At 49.3% G+C, this 18,067-nt stretch overlaps 1 pseudogene across 1 annotated transcript in view; it reads left to right on the top strand.

Moving 5' to 3' along the window:
• Positions 1-6,850, top strand: part of LOC309416428 (E3 ubiquitin-protein ligase RBBP6-like) — a 97,448-nt pseudogene extending 90,598 nt beyond the window's left edge. The window contains exons 18-19 of the transcript in view: positions 4,688-5,495; positions 6,611-6,850. The product of the transcript in view is annotated as an E3 ubiquitin-protein ligase RBBP6-like (transcript). The remainder of the gene's footprint in view (positions 1-4,687; positions 5,496-6,610) is intronic.
• The last annotated feature ends 11,217 nt before the right edge of the window (positions 6,851-18,067 follow it).

The raw sequence follows: 18,067 nt of genomic DNA, 5'->3' as shown, positions 1-18,067 counted from the left end.
GTTTCTGGAGGATGGCACCCCGTGGCTGGGGCCCAGGCTGGAGGATGCCGACACAGTCTCACGTAGCCTGACGTGATCCTGCCCTGCTGTGCCAACCTGCAAGAGTTAGAGGAACTGGATTGTCCGGACTCCAAGCCAAGGGCCGTACGCTTTCAGGACCTGGTTAACGTTTTGTAGTTTCATCTCACTCAAACCTATAGCGTAAGATGAAGCTTTCCTTCTGTTTCTCTATGGTGGGTCTCCACTACAAAAGAACCCTTCAGTCCAGAAGAATATGCCCAGAGGACTCTGGGACTCCCTCGTAACTGACTGGAAGAAGGGACGTGAGATGAGAAAGCGTACCCTCCTGCGCACACTGCCGAGCTTAACCAGCCCCCAGACAGGGATCCCCATGGGACCCTGCAGTACTAAACCAACCACTGCCGTAATCCTGGGCTGGGCTGGGCAGCAGGAAAAACACCGTGTTGTCGGTGTCTGGCAGGTGCTATTTTCAGCTTGTTAGTGGAACTGTGTACCTATCCAAACAGGTATCACAAGTTCATGGAAGCTCTTGTTAGAAAAGAATAAAGAAAAAGACTGCAGAACAAATATTTTGAAAAAGAATTCTCGTAGTAAGTTTCAGTGGATTATGCTGCTAAGTTTTATATGATTTGATACTGTGACTTATCTCAGCATTGTTAGTGAATGTGATTGCTGCTACTTTGTATTGGATAAATTGCCATCTTTAAGTTACAGGAAGCACAAAATCATAGTCTGTATCACTACACCAGAATCCTTGATACTCTATCCCTTTAGTCATGTAAACCGTTGACCAAGTCTGGGACTAGGAGTGGATTCAGTCGCACCTAGACTCCCCTCTGAAAAGGACTTTAGAAAGCATGGGGGTCCACCCTGAACCTCGTGACTCAACGGGAGGGCATTCCTTTACTTTCCTTACCTAACCTTAGTCATAAACCGTTGACCAAGTCCAGGACTAGGGATGGATTTCGGTCCACTCTGAGCCTCGTGTCTCAAGAGGAGGGTCTCCCCTAGTTTCTCTCCTCAAGATACACATTAACTCGATCCGATAGACACGTAAATCATTCGAGTTTAATTGTAATCTGGCTTCTCTCTGCATAGCTTTTCCACGTTGAATATGGAATAGAGTGGACCTTGCCAGCAACTTCTGTTAATTCGCGCTTTTTACAAATCTAGATTAAAATCATTCGCTTTCTGATATCTTCGGCAGTGATTCTTTAAGCAGCCTAAATTATCCATCCGTGACAGCCCAGGACGAAGGGAGGGGTGCCAGGAAGGTGTTTTAAGATTTCACCATATTTCCCATTATCCTACTCTGATTTTGATTGGCAAGAACTTAAACAAATTTCCCCAAGTTGAGTCTGTTTTGCCCGTGATGGGAATTGCTGAATGATCTCTCCCTGTCCTTATCTCCAGCCACAGGCTTGTCCTTATATTTTCTCTCCCCTGTCCAGCTGAGGAGGGGGAGTGACAGAGCAGCTTTGGTGGGCACCTGGCGTCTAGCCAAGGTCAGCCCACCACATCTTCTCTACAGCTAATGCAAGAAATCCTTGAAAATTCCCCTCTATCACAAAACACCACAAAAAAATCCTCAGGGTCCATAACCTGTTGCTCAAAGGATCCAATAATAACTCATAAAACGCACAAAACAAGTATACCCTGTACCCCAATCTGAACAGCGTGAAGGAGCAAGGATGCAAAGAAACAAAAGTAAACATGACCTTTGGCCACTAATGCTTCTCCGGAAAAATGGTCATGATTGCTCCATCTACTGTCTGCTTTAGTTGTAAAAACAAGCAAGAGAAGAAAAGTCACAGTTTCAATGCCATTTAGGGGACAAAAGCAGAAAGAGAATTCATTTCAGGAGTATTCCACAAGGTGGAAGTTTTTAAGGCTGCTGCTTGACCATCTCATTTTTGAACGTGGGTCTGACTCATTTTGGGGCCTGACACTGCCTCTTTCGCAGTGAGATGTCAACTTACCTCCCGACAGGGAGGCGATTCGAGACAGTCAGCACGGCTTCACCTAGGACAAGTCCTGCCTGACCAACCTAGTGGCCTTCTGTGATGCAGCGACCACATTAGTGGGCAAGGGAAGAGCAACCGACGTCGTCTATCCAGAGTTCTGTAAGGCCTTTGAGACAGTCCCCCACAACAGCCTTCTCTCTAAGTTGGAGAGAGAGAGATTTGATGGGCTGTGGACTGTGCTGAGTGGTGCGGTTGACACGCCTGAGGGATGGGATGCCGTCCAGAGGGACCTGGATAAGCTCGAGGAATGGGCTCGTGTGAACCTCTAAGGTTCAGCATGGCCAAGTGCAGGGTCCTGACACAGTACTCCAGCTGGGGTCTTGCCACAGCGGAGTGGAGGGGCAGAGTTCATGTACTTCACGGCATCCTTCGAATTTATGAAGGACTATCAACAGAGATGGGGTTGTCCATGAGCATGAGAACCACATGAAGTCTAAAAGTCAGCAGAGGCACCTGCTCTGAGCCCACCAGAGCATGTCTGCTCCAAAGCGTGGCAGCCTCCTGTCACACCGGAGGCAGCTCTACCTTCCACTGTCTCCAGATGTCAGGGCTCCGGTGGGTCACTCTTGGGGTAGCAGCAGGAACACTTTGGCACAGGTAAAAAGCGTTCCCAGAGCTTCCTGCAAGCATTTGCACAGCTCACAGCCCAGGACAGCTGTGCCTGTGACGGCCACACCGTTTTTACCCTGCCTCCCCCGACCAAGGTACGCTCTGATGCAAGAGCTTTGGTCCCCCCTGTCTCCCAAGGAAAACCAGAAAGTGTGTTACAACCACTGAGCTCCCGTGGGATATAAAGAAGCCTTGTCTGGCAGCAGTTGCTTCCTGCTGCGTAGGCTTTGAACTAGCCCTGGTGACAAAGCTGATCAGCCAATTGTGCTTCATAAGAAAAAGCTCCTGTGTAAAGCTAGCTTCAAAGACATGTGCAAGAGAACTTGACTGACAGTGGCCTCACCTATACAAGTGGGCTTAGCATTAGAAAAAAACAGACAGAAACCAGCTGAATGCGGCAAAGGTGCGACGAGATAGTGCCAACTCAGCTAATAAATATGCATTAAGCATGCTTGCACAGGGCAGGTTGTGTGTACAAATACACAAAAGCAAACAGTAACATGTCGTGGCCAAAGCCAATGGGTTTTTCAGCCTGCAAAAATGAATATGTGAGTACCCTTAAAATTGCATATGAGGCATCGAGAATTGTAATGTGGGGTCCTTCTCAGGCTTACAGCCAAGAGGCACCTTTACAGCCGGCAATAAAAAGCGGTTTTAGCCAGTGTGTATGTCTGCTGCCTTCTTTCTTCTACCCACACATGAACTAGGAGAGAAGAAAAGTGCCAGCGAATCCATTTCAGTCAAAGTTCAGGTCGACATTTAAACAGCAAAACATCTCAATACTTATGCTGACCCTTACATAGTTATTTATTTCATCTTCCTTTGATATGTAACTAAGCACATCCTCTGCTACCCACAGGCTTTCCTCCCAGCCTCCCAGCTCTCCTATGTAAGAAACACAAGCTATAAATGCTACAAAACAACAAAAAACCCAAACCCACCTGCTTTGGTGGACACCAAAACACTCATGACTTTCTCAAACTCTTCATTGCACCATCTGACGGGCAAGGGACAGGATCTCCTAAAGGCTCTTTTATGGGCACTGCCCTGAAACCCCCCCACTGCTTCTCTCCTAGAGCACAGAGAGATGAGGAAGAATTTCTTTTTTAAGTCTGTGGAGACAGTTTCTGAAAGTAGACCAGTAATTTTAAACGAGGATAAGCCCTTTGCCTTGCATCTGGCAACCAACAGGGATGTGGACCCAGCAGCACAGACCAGTGCCACGCAGAAACCACCACCTGACGCACAGGGAAAGCACGACAAGTCAGATATGGTACCCAGTAACGACAACCAATGGCTCTTCACATTGGTTCTCTCTATGATCAGGTTAGTTCTTAGTCAGACACAGAAACGAGAAGCGATTTCTTCTTCTTTTGCTGAAGTAGACTTTTAAGGAGATATTGACAAAAAGTGCAAAAACAACCCAAAAAAGTCAAAGTAGGTACTTTCATCCTCACTAGATGCATATCTGTCCTGGTTTCAGGCAGGATAGAGCTGGTTTTCTTCACAGATGCTAGCGTGAGGCTATATTTTGGATTTGGGATGAGAAAATGTTGATAATGTGCTGATGTTTTGAGTTGTTGCTAAGTAGTCAAGGACAGTCCAGCTTCTCGTGCTGGCCCCAGCAAGAAGGCTGGGAGTGCACGGGAAGCTGCGAGGGGACACAGTCAGCACAGCTAACCCAGGCTGGCCAAAGAGATATTCCCTACCATACAACATCATGCCCAGTACACAAATTGGAGTTAGCCGGGGGGGCAGAAATCGCTGCTCGGGGATGGGTTATGGATTGCCGGCTGCTGAGTAATTGCTGCATTGGGCATCACTTGTTCTTCTATGTTCCTTTGTCGGTATTATTATGGTTGTTATCATTGTTGTTTCCTTCTCTCTTGCTGTCCTATTAAACTGTTTTTAACTCAACCCACGAGTTTTTTCCCAATGCTCTCCCCCGTCGCACTGGGGGAGAGGGGAGTGAGCGGGCGGCTGCATGGCGCTTAGTTGCCAGCTGGGGCTAAACCATGACACGTTCAAACCAGTGTCTGAAAAGGAGAAGAAAGAGAAGGAGCCAAAGTCAAAAACTGGCAAGACAAAGCGGGAAGCAGAAGTGGCTGTTCCTCCTCAGAAAGACAAGAGAAGAAAACCAGCTAAAGCTTCCCAAGTGAAGGTGGACAGCGAGCGTGTAAAGTCTCCTCCAATGGAACCTCCTGTGAAACAAGTGAAGGAGGACGTGCCAAAGACAGACAATGTTTAAACATCTTCCTCTCAAAAGGATGAGAAGGCTCTTGGTACCCCACAGAAAATTCATCCAAAAGTGACAGAAGATCACCCAGAAACTAGACCAGCCGTGGAGGAAAAGGCAAAGAAAGACCATCCAAAAGAAATCAAGTCAGAGCAGCTCTCCAACAAAGAGGGGCAGCCAAAAAAACCTACTGAAAAAAGCAAAACTTCTGACGCGAAACCTGAAAAAAAAGAAATAAAAGGTGATGAAAAGGTTGACAAAGAACGTGAAGCCACTTCCATGAAGGCCTCTAAAGCAGAAAGTGCTGAATCAAACACATCACGGAAGGGGAAGACCAAGCCTGATGGTGAAAAAGGAGAATGAACTCCAGCAAAGGATAAATCTGCTTTTCTTAACAACCTGAAGCCTTAACAATCTTCAATAAGATTCAATTTAACTAAGAAACTGGCAAAAAGATGGTGAGTGGAGAAAATGTGCCACCCGCAAAAGAACCTCTTGAGAAACATGAGCCGAGCAGCAGCAACGTGAAACAAGAAAAAGCAAAGGGAAAAGTGAGAAGTAACAGGAGCTGATGGCTCTCATTCAACTCTCGTAGATTACACCAGGTACCTCATCACTTCTTTTCCTATTCTTTCCTTCCTCCTCCCACCCCAAAAGCTGCAGAATTCTTTATGGTGACTAATGGAAGGAACAGCTAAATCCCTGCTAAATGAGTGAATAATCTGTGATCTCTCCTGTTCAAGTGTACTTGTGTCAGAACCAAATTTTGTTAAAGGAAACAAGCAGTCTGTACTGCGCAGAAAGCTAATAACATGTTTGACCCTTACTTCTGGGACTTCGTTTTCCCCTCTTCTTATTCATTACATGTTGACTCTTTGAGGAGTGCCCTCTCGGTCTTCCTTCAAATCCACGCTACTGCGAACGGCAAGGACAACAGACATGTCTATCTCATGCAATATTTTGCGTTTCAAAAATTGCAAGGCACTGTCATGTTCTACTTTTGTCAGTAGGACATGAAATTATACCTTGCAGAGAGAGCAGCTTGGCTGACAATAGGTTGTACTGATTTTGGCTTTGAGCACAGCGCCATATCGACACAGCTACACTGCTCCCAGCTCAGTGCCTCCGTGTTTGGCACTTCCCTTGGAGACCTCTCTTCTAGGTTCCATTGTATGACACGTGAAAAACAGAAAAGTGATCTAGTGTGGAACTGTTAGGATTTAGATTTCAGTGCCTAAAGAAGGAGGACAAAGCAAACTCAAAACATTTAAGACATGGCTGGAGACATAAGGTAGTGTCTTGGTGTTCTAAGAAGGTTCAAAACTGTACATTTTTCTAAGGAAGAACAGTGGGACAGAGCTTTGGTTGTGTATACCTCTCCATAATTGCTTGCTTACAAGAATGAAACAAGAGTGCATGTCTCATGTATCCACCATTGGTAGAAGTAGGACCTGAAGGTATTACCAGATCAGATGGGCCCCAATCTGATAATCTTGTGTCTTTGTTAATTACATGTAGAGTAGGAAGATACTAAATCCATTGGTTGCTCATAATCATAGCTAGTGGGCTCATCCGTTCTCTTGCCTGTTCCCTTAATTGAACATCTTTTGAAAAACTCCTGAAGATTTAGAATTGAAACAAAAGCCATTTTAGAAAATGTTACAGAAAATGGCAGTGTGTGGATCTCACCCAGTACTAACATGCGCTTTCCTTCTCTGAGCACTAGTTCTACTGAGGGAAGCCCCATTAGAAAGACTGAAGAAAAGCCAGGCACTAAACTCCTTAAGACCAGAGAGGAGTCTAATAATGATATAACAGCCCCTGATAAAGATGTCAATATTATGATCCAGATCCCTCCGTCAAAGTGGGATAGAGTTGACTCTGAGTCTGAAGAGGAAGATGTTAAATCTAGCCAGTGCCCGCAAACGTAGGAAAACCTGCTAGTGCTATAAAAACATGAGTGCTAAGCCACCAAATCCTGTAAAACAGCATGAAAAAGAGGTGGAGCCTTCAGAGGAAACACTGCAGGAAAAAAATCCTAAAGAGCCAAAAGAAAAGGCTGTTGGTAAGGTGGAAGACGATACAGCAGCACCTGCTGCAGTTGACCACCCTGAAGCAAGCAGACGTGAAAGTCAAAGCAGTCCCAGTGTTAGCTGCAGCCATAGGCGAAGCCCTTCTGAGAGGCAGACTCAAAGCCACAGCAGCAGTGCCAGCTCAGGAGAGAGTCAAGAGAGCAAGAAAAAAAAGAACCAAGAGAAGAAGAAGCACAAGAAGCCAAAGAAACACATTGGAAACCAAACGGATTTGGAAAAGAGCCAAAAGCACGAACACAAGAAGAGGAAATTGAAGAAGAGCAAATATAAAGAGAAAAGTGATGCAAAAGTGAAACCTGTCACTACACGGAATCACAGGTAATAAAAAAAGACTTAATTCATCCTAAGTCATCTTTGTTCAATTTTGTTACACTGCAAACAAATTCAGAGAGAATTCACAGAGTGACAGAGAGAGAGAAAAGGAACAGGGGGCAGGACAGCACTGGTGGAAAAAAGCAACTGTGATGGGCAGCAGGACAGAGACCTGGAGAAAGAAAACATAGAGCAAGAGAGAGGGAAAGAAGGGGCAGCCAGCTGGACAGGGGGATACAGTGAGAAAGGATGGGGCAGGGAACGGGACAGAAAGAGACAGAACAAAGAGAGGGGAAAGAAGGGCAGCAAGAGGGAAAAAGGGACAGGGATCTGAGAAGAGAGGGAGAAAGCAGCAGCAGGGCAAGAGGAAGAGAGGCAGAAGGAGGGGGAGGGAGCAGGAGAGGGAAAGCACAATAAGGGCTGGGGCCAGAACAGAGACTGCAAAACAAGCCTGGGGACGCAGCAAGATGGAGGGGGGCTGAAAAAGAACAGGGGCAGGGACAGAGGCAGGACAGAAGGACATAGTGAGAAAAGTTGGGGCAGGGAGGAGGACAGAGCGCCAGACGAGAGAGACAACAGAAAGAAAGAGAAAACCAGGGACAGTGAGCAGCACAGCGGAATGGAGAAAGAGAGAGAGGTATTGGGAACCTTGCCAAGAGATGGAGGAGGGCAGGTGGAAGGCTCAGGAAGCAGCAGAGAGGGACAGAGAGAGAAGAGATGAGCAGGAAGAAGGACAGGGACGGTGGGATAGAGAATGGAAAAACACAGTGACTGTGAACAGGACAGAGCGAGAAAGAGAGAGAACAAAAGAGAAGCAGCAGACCAACGGTATCCTGGGCTGCATCCAAAGCAGCGTGGCCAGCAGGTTGAGAGAGGGGATGCTGCCCCTCTACTACGCTCTGGTGAGACCCACCTGGAGCACTGTGTCCAGCTCTGGAGCCCTCCGCACAGGATAAGACACGGACCTGTTGGAGTGGTCAGGAGGAGGGCCACCAAAATGATCCGAGGGATGGAACACTTCTCCTATGAGGACAGGCTGAGAGAGTTGGGGTTGTTCAGCCTGGAGAAGAGGAGGCTCCGAGGAGACCTTTTTGCAGCCTTCCAGTAATTACAGGGGATCTATAAGAAAGATGGGGACAGGCTTTTTAGCTGGCCCTGCTGTGACAGAACAAGGGCTCATGGTTTTAAACTATAAGAGGGTAGGTAAAGGCTAGATCTAAGGAAGAAATTTTTCACAATGAGGGTGGTGAAAGACAGGCACAGGTTGCCCAGAGAGGTGGTAGATGCCCCATCCCTGGGAACATTCCAGGCCAGGATGGACAGGCCTCTGAGCAACCTGCTCTAGTTGAGGATGTCCTTGCTCAGTGCAGGGGGGTTGGACTGGACGACCTTTAAAGATCCCTTCCAACCCAAACTAGTCTATGATTCAAAGAGATGGAGAAGGAAAAACCTGCACTGGCCTGCAGACAGAGAGAGACAGAAAAAAAGAAGCACAGGGAGCAGGAAAGAGGGGCAAGAGGGAAAGTAAAGGGAGAGGGAGATGAGAGAGAAAGAAAAAGACTTGGAGAAAAGAGAAAGGGGAGGTAGGGAGCAGAGCATGGTAATAGAGGAGGGAAACAGAACCAAAAAAAAAAAAATTACACAGAGGGAAAGGGGAGCGGGCAGGGAGGGACTGGGACACAGAAGAGGGGTGACATGACCCCATGGACCCAGCACTCACCGGAGTTCCTGCCCTCTGCACTGCCAGGCCAGTTAGAGAATTCAGGCACTTCTGTCTCTGTCTGCCCTTTCCTCCCTTCCTCTGCTGTAGCTCCACTCACTTGACTGTCCACCTAAGAGAACACATTGGTGCCTTACAGCTCCGACAACATGAGGCTGCCTAGATGCACAGCCACGCACCCGCACGCACGCACGCATCCACACCAATCCCCACCCCCCCGCCAACACACACTACGTGGCCGTACTGCACTTTTCCTTATTTATACAGACCCCGCGGTGCACATTGGAGATCTGGTCTGCTGAGGACTACTGAGAGGGACCCTTCCTCACCTGGAGAGGCCGGCTGTCTCTTGTCTGCAGCTGGAGGCAGCAGCTGCTGGGATCCTCTTCATCTCATTCTCCAGCTGCTTCACCTTCTGCTGAGCTCTTCAGCTTCAGCTTCAGCCACGGCAGCTCCTCTCCAGAGGCACTAAGTGTCCATCTGCCCCTCTGCATCCACGTCACCAGGAGAGCAAGGCCAGAGACAGCCCACGCAAACCCGAGCCAGATGCAGGCTGAGAGGCCCCGGCCCTCAGGGCAGCCTCGCTGCAGCTGGAGCAGAGAGACTGGGCCTCCAAGACCAAGATGGCCGCCTGGCAGCCCCGAGCCCAGGACTACAGCTCCCGGCATGCCCTGGGGCACGCCCTCCTGCTGCCTGAGCCTGCATCCCGCCCCCCAGCCAGGCCCCGCCCGCCCACAGCCTCATGGCCGTCTGCCTGGGGTTGCCCAGGCCCGGGCCCAGGCCCAGGCCCAGGCCCAGGCGGAACAGGGAAGAGGAGGAGAGGGGCACAGAGGGGCAGAGAGGGGTGACAGAGGGATGTAGATGAGGACAGGGGGATGGAGAAGGACAGAACAGCGATGGCCTCCAGGCTTTGTCCTCATTTTAGGCCCGCTGGTTAAAGACTCACCCATGGAGCGATGTCTCAGGACCACTTCATGGCCAGTGGCGCTGCTTTCTGGATCCCCTGGTGGCGATGGGCAGAGGGCCAGGTTGTCAAGTCCCAAGGCCAGGTGCATATGTGGGATGTCAGGGTCACCCCTGCCTGGTTTTTCCCGGCGAAGCCCCAGCTGGTGCCGTCACTGTGCTGCAGCCCTAGGGCTAAGGCTCCAGGAGCCGGGCATTTCTGCGGGCACTGCACCCTGCCGGGCCCTGCTGCCGGCTGCCCTGGGCTTCGCCCCGTTGCCTCCAGCTCTGCTTTCAGCCAGCACCGAGGGCACCGCAGATTGGCTTGCCCGCTCCCCACAGCCGTCCTGACCCACGTCTGCAGCTCGTATGTGGTGTCCACGTCACACGGCTGATTTGGGGGTGGCAAGTCTCTCTTGTGGCACCCTGGGAATGAGGGCAAAGCAAACCCATCCCTCCCTTTCGATCTTTGCCCACAGACTGAGCAAGTGGAGATGTACCCTGTGCTGGAGAGTGCCCTGCAGGGAGGAGACAGCTGCTTGCAGAGCAGTGCTGAGACCTGCCTGACAGCAAAGGTGGCCACAGAGCGGCCCAGGTGAGCTGGTTGCCTTGGAGGCTATGAAAGCAGCCTTCCTCCACCCCTGGTTTTGGTGAGATACGGAGCAGCACAGAGATGTTTCTCTGGGATCCAGGAGGGCTTCCCAGTGCCCCTGTGAGGGATCCTGCTCCCAGAAGGCGCCTCCCCATAGAGCAAAGGCCATATCCAGCCACCTGGCACTGGGTACGTCTGCCCTGAGGAGTGTCTCCAGGAGGACGGGGTCATCTGCCTGGTGGCTCTGACACAGCAAAGATGAGCTGAAGCCCCGTGGCTGTGGCTGTCTGGTTCAATGTCTCTGAGTGCCTCAGCCTTTCTCCCTGGGAGTGTTTAACCTGGGCCCGTTATCAGGGTGTGACGGATGATGTAAAGATGGATGCTGGTGACATCCCTGTGGCTCTAGTCCTGCTCCCACTTCCAAGTTGTGATGTCTGAAATCCGGGGCCACCTGAAGGTCCCGGCAGAGATTTCCAGAGAGTTTGTGTTCATTTTGTTGACATCCTAGAGCTACAATGGGCGAGGGTTATGGGAAGCTAGGGCTACAGTTTGCTAGGTTGATGGGGTGGCAGGGTTATGGCATGCCAGAGTTTCAGCGAGGTAGGATTAAAGCGTGTTCTTGCTATGGACAGAATCTGGGTTTGTTGCCCTGGGTTCCTGGGGTTAGGTTATTTCTGCCTTGCGTTGTGTTCTGTGTAGCCTTTTTTTGTGGAGAGTCCTTTTTCAGCTTGTCTTTTTAGTGGTTGGACAGGCACCTTTGGTTTGTGTACGATGTTTCTTCTGGTTGACTTTTTTGCTGCTCTGGTGGATTGTACTGTGTTTTGTGTCTTGTAAGCCACTTTTCTGGTCTAATATGTCTACAGCAGGTTGGGCAGTTTCTTGTACTAGAGTTACCAGGGTTCTCTTCCATCTGCAGTTTCTTTGAAGGCATCTCTTTAAGCCACTTGTCTGTTTTGTGAGGGGCAGTGGACTTAACGGGAGAGCTTTTCTTCCTCAGGAGTGCCTCAGAGGATTACCCATCATTTTTGGTGGGTTTGTCTGCTTTTTATTGGCTGTACTTGATTTAAAAAGCTTATTGTAGCTCTTTGGATTTCTGTCATTAAAGGAAGTCTCTGGGCTTTCTGCCCAGGAGTGAGATGTCCAGAATGTTGTCCTTGTTCTGGGGAGGCAGGGTAAAAACGGTGTGGCCGTCACAGGCACAGCTGTCCTGGGCTGTGAGCTGTGCAAATGCTTGCAGGAAGCTCTGGGAACGCTTTTTACCTGTGCCAAAGTGTTCCTGCTGCTACCCCAAGAGTGACCCACCGGAGCCCTGACATCTGGAGACAGTGGAAGGTAGAGCTGCCTCCGGTGTGACAGGAGGCTGCCACGCTTTGGAGCAGACATGCTCTGGTGGGCTCAGAGCAGGTGCCTTTGCTGACTTTTAGACTTCATGTGGTTCTCATGCTCATGGACAACCCCATCTCTGTTGATAGTCCTTCATAAATTCGAAGGATGCCGTGAAGTACATGAACTCTGCCCCTCCACTCCGCTGTGGCAAGACCCCAGCTGGAGTACTGTGTCAGGACCCTGCACTTGGCCATGCTGAACCTTAGAGGTTCACACGAGCCCATTCCTCGAGCTTATCCAGGTCCCTCTGGACGGCATCCCATCCCTCAGGCGTGTCAACCGCACCACTCAGCACAGTCCACAGTCCATCAAATCTCTCTCTCTCCAACTTAGAGAGAAGGCTGTTGTGGGGGACTGTCTCAAAGGCCTTACAGAACTCTGGATAGACGACGTCGGTTGCTCTTCCCTTGCCCACTAATGTGGTCGCTGCATCACAGAAGGCCACTAGGTTGGTCAGGCAGGACTTGTCCTAGGTGAAGCCGTGCTGACTGTCTCGAATCGCCTCCCTGTCGGGAGGTAAGTTGACATCTCACTGCGAAAGAGGCAGTGTCAGGCCCCAAAATGAGTCAGACCCACGTTCAAAAATCAGGTGGTCAAGCAGCAGCCTTAAAAACTTCCACCTTGTGGAATACTCCTGAAATGAATTCTCTTTCTGCTTTTGTCCCCTAAATGGCATTGAAACTGTGACTTTTCTTCTCTTGCTTGTTTTTACAACTAAAGCAGACAGTAGATGGAGCAATCATGACCATTTTTCCGGAGAAGCATTAGTGGCCAAAGGTCATGTTTACTTTTGTTTCTTTGCATCCTTGCTCCTTCACGCTGTTCAGATTGGGGTACAGGGTATACTTGTTTTGTGCGTTTTATGAGTTATTATTGGATCCTTTGAGCAACAGGTTATGGACCCTGAGGATTTTTTTGTGGTGTTTTGTGATAGAGGGGAATTTTCAAGGATTTCTTGCATTAGCTGTAGAGAAGATGTGGTGGGCTGACCTTGGCTAGACGCCAGGTGCCCACCAAAGCTGCTCTGTCACTCCCTCTCCTCAGCTGGACAGGGGAGAGAAAATATAAGGACAAGCCTGTGGCTGGAGATAAGGACAGGGAGAGATCATTCAGCAATTCCCATCACGGGCAAAACAGACTCAACTTGGGGAAATTTGTTTAAGTTCTTGCCAATCAAAATCAGAGTAGGATAATGGGAAATATGGTGAAATCTTAAAACACCTTCCTGGCACCCCTCCCTTCGTCCTGGGCTGTCACGGATGGATAATTTAGGCTGCTTAAAGAATCACTGCCGAAGATATCAGAAAGCGAATGATTTTAATCTAGATTTGTAAAAAGCGCGAATTAACAGAAGTTGCTGGCAAGGTCCACTCTATTCCATATTCAACGTGGAAAAGCTATGCAGAGAGAAGCCAGATTACAATTAAACTCGAATGATTTACGTGTCTATCGGATCGAGTTAATGTGTATCTTGAGGAGAGAAACTAGGGGAGACCCTCCTCTTGAGACACGAGGCTCAGAGTGGACCGAAATCCATCCCTAGTCCTGGACTTGGTCAACGGTTTATGACTAAGGTTAGGTAAGGAAAGTAAAGGAATGCCCTCCCGTTGAGTCACGAGGTTCAGGGTGGACCCCCATGCTTTCTAAAGTCCTTTTCAGAGGGGAGTCTAGGTGCGACTGAATCCACTCCTAGTCCCAGACTTGGTCAACGGTTTACATGACTAAAGGGATAGAGTATCAAGGATTCTGGTGTAGTGATACAGACTATGATTTTGTGCTTCCTGTAACTTAAAGATGGCAATTTATCCAATACAAAGTAGCAGCAATCACATTCACTAACAATGCTGAGATAAGTCACAGTATCAAATCATATAAAACTTAGCAGCATAATCCACTGAAACTTACTACGAGAATTCTTTTTCAAAATATTTGTTCTGCAGTCTTTTTCTTTATTCTTTTCTAACAAGAGCTTCCATGAACTTGTGATACCTGTTTGGATAGGTACACAGTTCCACTAACAAGCTGAAAATAGCACCTGCCAGACACCGACAACACGGTGTTTTTCCTGCTGCCCAGCCCAGCCCAGGATTACGGCAGTGGTTGGTTTAGTACTGCAGGGTCCCATGGGGATCCCTGTCTGGGGGCTGGTTAAGCTCGGCAGTGTGCGCAGGAGGGTACGCTTTCTCATCTCACGTCCCTTCTTCCAGTCAGTTACGAGGGAGTCCCAGAGTCCTCTGGGCATATTCTTCTGGACTGAAGGGTTCTTTTGTAGTGGAGACCCACCATAGAGAAACAGAAGGAAAGCTTCATCTTACGCTATAGGTTTGAGTGAGATGAAACTACAAAACGTTAACCAGGTCCTGAAAGCGTACGGCCCTTGGCTTGGAGTCCGGACAATCCAGTTCCTCTAACTCTTGCAGGTTGGCACAGCAGGGCAGGATCACGTCAGGCTACGTGAGACTGTGTCGGCATCCTCCAGCCTGGGCCCCAGCCACGGGGTGCCATCCTCCAGAAACAGGCTGCTCCAGCACGGGCCTGTCACGGGGTCACGGCCTCCTTCGGGCATCCCCCTGCCCCGGCGGGGGGTCCTCCCCAGGCTGCAGGTGGAGATCTGCTCCAGCGTGGAGCTGCATGGCTGCAGGGGCACAGCCTGCCTCACCATGGTCTTCACCAGGGGCTGCAGCGGAACCTCTGCTGCGGCGCCGGGAGCACCTCCTGCCCCTCCTTCTGCACGGACCTTGGTGTCTGCAGAGCTCTTTTCACATGTTCTCACTCCTCTCTCTGGCTGCAAATGCCACGTGCCGGTTTTGTCCCCTTCTGAAATATGTTATCCCAGAGGTGCTGCCCCCGTCGCTGCCTGGCTTGGCCTTGGCCAGCGGCGGGTCCGTCTTGGAGCCGGCGGGCACGGGCTCTATGGGACACAGGGGCAGCTTCTAGCAGCTTCTCACAGAAGCCACCCCTGCAGCCCTGCTGCCACAACCTTGCCACGCAAACCCCATGCAGGGGACGAGGTTGCTGTGCATAAACTCGCAAACCAATCCAGAACGGCTGCCATTGTGCTGTAACAGGAACGGTGTCACAGAGGGCGAGAAGGCAGGCATAAGTGTCCCGAGCAATCTCCATAGCAGGGTCACTCCAGGAAGACCCTCGTGGTGTGGGCATTCCCGTCCAAGAGCCTGCAGATGTGATGGGGATGTCCTTTATCCTCCTGGTTGCCTAGAGTCTGCAAAATTGTGGCGTACTGTTGCAAAAATGAGAGAGCAAGTCTGTGCTGCAGTTCGCGTTTTCTTTTCTTTGGCTTTTTCTGTATTGTATTTGCCAGACAGACCCTGGCTGGCCACACATGTAGCAAGTAAGTGGAGGTTTTTACTACTAGTTGGCTTCTGTATCGATGTGTTCTTTGGCTGTTCCTTAATAACGGAGTTGATTTTTAAACAAAAATGCCAGTAAGATACCATGACTTTGGTAAAGCTTCTGTCAAGAGCTGCAGCTAATAAGGGGGTGTCTCTATCCCACCGGGTGTGGACAGCTTTTGGACAGATTTACCTGCAGTGGTTCAGTTCCCCACACATGATCGTGTGTGGCAGTGGGGTCTGCAATTTCCTCAGTTTGCTGGTTCAACCAGTGCAACTGCTAAAATGCGGACTGGGAGAGCTTCTGTGAGAGAGAAACTGTGAGGTTAATCTCCAGAATTTACTACCGTTTCTCTTCTTTTGAGGGAAAGCATCTTTTTTTTTTAACTTGCATAATGAAGAGATTTGACTGTCTAAGTTGACACTTAATGTTTGCTAAAAAAGCAATTAGTTTTGTGGTGAACTGCAAAATTCAAAACACTTTGTGTACGCTCCTGAACTCAGGAGCTGTGACTGTGGTTTGTCAGAATAGAAGTGGCACAGCTAAGGTGGAATTTTGGCAAGCTTTAATGGGGGAACAGAAGCATGGACAGTTAAAGACCAATCTGCATTTTCTTGAATAAGTTTCCAATTCTTTTAGTTACTGGCAAAACAGGGCAAAAAATAGACACAAGAAAGTGTAGAATTTTCTATTGTCCTGTTACCCTCCTCTCTATGTAAAATAGCTGTTTCTACTGGAGGGATGTTGTGAAAGAAACATGTCGTCTCTTTGGATTTCCTTGTTCTGTGGGTTTCCCCACAAAAGGCATTTTTATAACAGCATCTGGTTAATTTTCCTTTGCGCATTGCAGGTAAAATCGCCTGTGCATACCGAGAAACCCATCCTTCGGTGAGTGTGAAAGTAACCTTTAGCTTTCCTAGCATTTAAGAATGGTGGAGCAAGCTGTGAGATTTGCCTTTTGTGACAGAGTGCCAGCCTTGCAGGCTGAAGGAAAGTCAACCGTAGCGTCTTTGCAGCAGCAGCAAAGGTTGGGGTTAAATAGGAGGGTTCTTAAACCCTTGTATTTAACCACATTCGAATAAGTAGATACCTGTTAGCTTAATTAACTGTTACCATGACTGTAGATACAATGCCAAAGCAATGAACCAGCAACTAGATGTGACTTCTAGCGATATATCCAAGCATGACATTTTGTAAAATTGGACTTTGACTAAGCACGGGCATGGATAAGTTGTTTTCAGCAAGAATGAAAAACGCCAAGACAACTTAACAAAACAGCAGGGTCATTTGTAACCTTTAAATTGTGCTGTGCCACGTGTAACTTAGCACCGGGGCCTGTAGGACTACAGGCATGTCCAGATTGGTTCCTGAAGATGTCTGAGCAGACCCAAGTGGTGTGTAATTGTCAAAGCTCCCAAGTGCCAAAGTGGTGACTGTCGCTCATGCTCCCGTCTGTCCACAGGGCACAAAACCAGCATGTGAACCCCCACCAGCTCTGCCTGTTTCTGAAGAAGCGGATGAAGGTGATGAGGAGGAGGAAGAAGGCATTGAACCTCCCCCTGTTCCCGCACCCTGGCCTGAACATACAAAACCAGTAAGTCCCAGCGTTGGATAGCACTGTATTTGGGGTAATTCAGAGCTGCATGTTTCTGGTCAGACAGCACTTGCGGGTGAAGACTCTGCGGGCCGCAGTCCTACCATGACAGTGCTTCACCCAGGCCACTGACACCCCGACAATCGGGTTTGAACTTTCCCATTTAGTCATGAGTTTCCTGTGATTCTGATAGGGTCCGTGAATTTATCTTAGTAGCAGAGAAGAGGCATCTTCGTAAGCATTTGCATTTGCAATATGATCTTAGGGGCATCTCTGCAAGCCAGCTTTCTGATACAAAGCCTTTTCTTGTCACAGATCTACTCATGCTCTGTAACTGAACCTGCCGCTGCGCTGGCACCAGCTAAAGTGGCCACCACTCTGCAATGTGGACAATCAAACGCTTTGTCCAGAAACACAGACGGGCAGGAGACAAGATCTGGGCTGACAGATGAGGAGATCCTAGAGAAACTGAGTACGTATTCGGTATTTCTTTCTGTCCCATGCCCTTTGCCAGATGTGCCGGCCCTGCCTTCCCGCTGCTGCAGCGCAGAGCTGCCGGGAGGCGGCAGCACCCCATCTGGCCTGGCTTCTGAGCCTTACTGCTGGAATGATCAGCATCTCGTTTGTGCAGCTGCCTGTGTAACGCGGCAGCCTGAGGAATAATGCTGTTCGTGCTGTCCACCACGGCTGTGCTTATTTGTGAATAAGCATAATATTGGCAGACAGTAAGTTATCCATGGGACAGCACTGTGCCCTGGTGGCCAAGAGGGCCAACGGTATCCTGAGGTGCATTAAGAAGAGTGTGGCCAGCAGGTCGAGAGAGGTTATCCTCCCCGTCTACTCTGCGCTGGTGAGGCCTCATCTGGACTATTGCATCCGGTTGTGGGCTCCCCAGTTCAAGAGAGACAGGGAACTCCTGGAGCGAGTCCAACGGAGGGCTACGAGGATGATTAAGGGACTGGAATATCTCTTGTATGAGGAAAGGCTGAGAGACCTGGGGCTGTTTAGTCTGGAGAAGAGAAGACTGAGAGGGGACCTTTTCAATGTCTATCAATATCTGCAGGGTGGCTGTCAGGAGGATGGAGCCAGTCTCTTTTCAGTAGTGCCCAGTGACAGGACGAGGGGCAATGGGCATAAACTGCAGCACAGGAGTCCCACCTCAGCATGAGGAAAACTTCTTTACT

The sequence above is a fragment of the Phaethon aethereus genome, assembly GCF_964289735.1.
Source record: "Phaethon aethereus genome assembly, contig: HAP1_SCAFFOLD_108, whole genome shotgun sequence".
Lineage (NCBI taxonomy): Eukaryota > Metazoa > Chordata > Aves > Phaethontiformes > Phaethontidae > Phaethon > Phaethon aethereus.
Note: the sequence above shows the minus strand (reverse complement) of the source record. Positions and strands in the feature narration are given on the sequence as shown.